The following is a 3,336-nucleotide window of genomic DNA, read 5'->3' as shown; positions in this document are numbered from 1 at the left end:
GCTTTACACCGCGGCATCCCACGCTTTGCATTGCACTTGGTGATGTGCGGCTTGGATGCAGCTGCTCGGCCATGGAAACCCATTCCATGAAGCTCTCTACGCACTGTTGTTGTGCCAATCTGACGGCCGCATGGAGTTTGGAGGTCTGTAGCTATTGACTCTGCAGACAGTCGGCGACTTCTGCGCACTGTGCGCTTCAGCGTGCGCTGACCCCGCCCTGTCATGTGACGTGGCCGACCACTTCCTGGCTGAGTTGCTGTTGTTCCCGGTTGCTTCCACTTTCTTATAATCCCAGTAACAGGCGACCGCGGCGGAATGTTTAGTAGCCAGGAAATGTCACGGAACACCTGAATCCAATAATATGGAGGGGGAGGGGCCCCAATACTTTTGGCAATGTAGTGTATCTGTGTGTTGAGGGTCTACAACCAGCACCATGACGTATCTGTGTGTTGAGGGTCCCACCCTACTATGACATTTTGGAGTGAGCAGCTTCCTCTATAGGTATAGGCGGCTGAGGGCCCTGCTCCCAACACCATGAATTATCAGAGCCCCTTACACATGCCACATGCTTACCTCCAGCTCTCTGGTGAAAGGTGTAGATGTGGATTCGTGTCCCGGTGCTGCCAGCATCAAATACAATGCCATAAATAGTACGATTCTCGGAGCTTATTGTTGAGGAGACAACAGACTTCAGATCCGGGGCAAACTCGGCACCACAGGGGCAGAAGCCAAGCAGAAGGGTGAAGAACAAAGCGGAAATGGGGAGCCAGGAGCACATCATGCTGCCGGCAAATCACCACTCCTGCAGGGAGAAGACACGGCATTAGTGGGCAATGAAATACCAAGACGCTGAATGAGAGAAGGAAGTCCGGGGACAAGATGGAGGACAGAGAAGAAAGAATTATCCTCAAAGAAGAAGCGAGATCCTTTCTGTGACGGACCGAACCATCCCTGGGGCTGGGGGAGGAGCCTCCTTCCTACTGACTATGGAGACCCCCCTCAGTCCTCTTGGGGTTACATGGAACCATTCTCCTATCACAGCGTACACTACACCCCTCACCTATCACAGCGTACACTACACCCCTCACCTATCACAGCGTACACTACACCCCTCACCTATCACAGCGTACACTACACCCCTCACCTATCACAGCGTACACTACACCCCTCACCTATCACAGCGTACACTACCCCCCTCACCTATCACAGCGTACACTACACCCCTCCCCTATCACAGCGTACACTACACCCCTCACCTATCACATGGTACACTACACCACTCACCTATCACAGCGTACACTACACCCCTCACCTATCACAGCGTACACTACACCCCTCACCTATCACAGCGTACACTACACCCCTCACCTATCACAGCGTACACTACACCCCTCACCTATCACAGCGTACACTACACCCCTCACCTATCACATGGTACACTACACCCCTCACCTATCACAGCGTACACTACACCCCTCACCTATCACAGCGTACACTACACCCCTCACCTATCACAGCGTACACTACACCCCTCACCTATCACAGCGTACACTACACCCCTCACCTATCACGGTGTTTATTACAGCCGGTTACTTCTAGCATACCTCCAGAGAATTCCTGAAGTGCCCTCGGCTGTTCCCGCGGGTTGTAGTTTCAGGTAACGGTTGTCCGTTAGCCCACCTGTTGTGATCTGTTGCTAGTCAGATCACACTTCACTCTGAGCCCTGCCGTGAACTCGGGTGCAGTATTAGTTGTATGAACTCACACCGGGTGCAATGAGGTCTAAAGTACAAACGTGAATCACATGATGATTTGTGAAGAAAAAACCCCAGAAATGTGATATACGGTACGCTGGTAGCATTGCACAGGGTGGTGGGAATGGATATGTGACACTCATTGGCACGGTGTGCGTGAAGAGATATCCTCCTCAGAGGCCCAGCAGGTGTCCGATGGCTGTTTACACATTCGGCCGTCACTCTGGGTCTGGGTGACGGGGTGATTGACCACATTCCTCCCTCAAAAGCTGCCCATTCACCTTACAACCACCGCGCGACTTTCGTTGTGCGATGGTTGTAAGGTGATTAAAATTTCGTACGGCCCGCCCATCTTGGACAGGCAGATGGTACTTGTGATCATCACAAGCCCCGCCCCGCTGAGGGGAGGGCTTGCCGATGATTGCAATGCTGAGCGGGCAGTGTGCGCTTGCGGCTTTCGCCTTGCCATCGCGTTACTAAGGCTGGGCACACACCTTACAACCATCGCAAGACTTCTGTCTTGCGATGGTTGTAAGGTACTTAAAAAGACGTACCATCTGCCTATCTTGCACAGGCAGATCGTACTTGCGATGATTGCAAGCCACGCCCCCTGAGGGGCGGGCTTCCGATGACCGCAATGCCGAACGGGCAGCGGCTTTTATCGTACGGACATGCCACAAACACGCCGAACGTCGTACCATGCTCGCCGGGTTTTCGAAAGTGTCCGTGAGTTAAAAGTCGTGCGACCGCACAGTAGTAGAGGTCGCACGGCTTCCACACACCTTACGATAGTCGTACGATCGCGGGATTTCCCGCCATTATCATAAGGTGTGTGGGGACCTTAACCCGCCGAAAATCGTACAGATTTTCTAGCGTGCCCGTGAGACGAAAGTCGTGCGACCGTACAGTAGAAGCGGTTGCACGCTGCCCATACACCTGCCGATTATCGTACGATCGCGGGATCTCCCGCAACTTTACTATCGTACGATAATCGTCAGGTGTGTGGGCGCCTTATCAAAGACAACCGTACAGAACATCTGATGGACAGAAGAGCCGCTTACTGCGCACGGGGCGGACTACATATATCATAGAGCAGAATGTTAGCTGATGACAACCGAAAGCCACCTGAGGTGCGGCGAATCATCAGTCCAGGTCCCGGAAGCCGAAGTTGTACCGTGAACTTCCCCGAGTGACGTCAGTGACGGGCTCGGGCGCGCTTGCACGCTCCACGTGCCGAGCCCGCCGGGAAGATGACAGCGCCAATCACAGGCACCGAGACATTTCCCGATCTCTGCAGCGGCGGACCGGGAACATGTCTCAGAGCCTGTGATTGGCGCTGTCAGCTTCCCGCCGGGCTCGGCACGTGGAGCGTGCGAACGCGCCCGGGCCCGTCGCTAGTCTCCGCATGGGCCCCCAGGAACCCTTTCCACAAAAGTCTCAGCTGAAGCTGCAGAGAAATATTCTAGGACTGGCATTGTGTTCCGGCATCTATTAGGAAGGCGTCCTTCCATTCTACATGTTTATTAGTCGCTTGATGAAGTGTCTATCTCAGGGGGGCAAATATGAATCCTATAAATCTGTA

The sequence above is a fragment of the Nanorana parkeri genome, unplaced genomic scaffold (genome assembly GCF_000935625.1).
Source record: "Nanorana parkeri isolate BGI_ZX_2015 unplaced genomic scaffold, ASM93562v1 scaffold2886, whole genome shotgun sequence".
NCBI classification, from domain to species: domain Eukaryota; kingdom Metazoa; phylum Chordata; class Amphibia; order Anura; family Dicroglossidae; genus Nanorana; species Nanorana parkeri.
Note: the sequence above shows the minus strand (reverse complement) of the source record.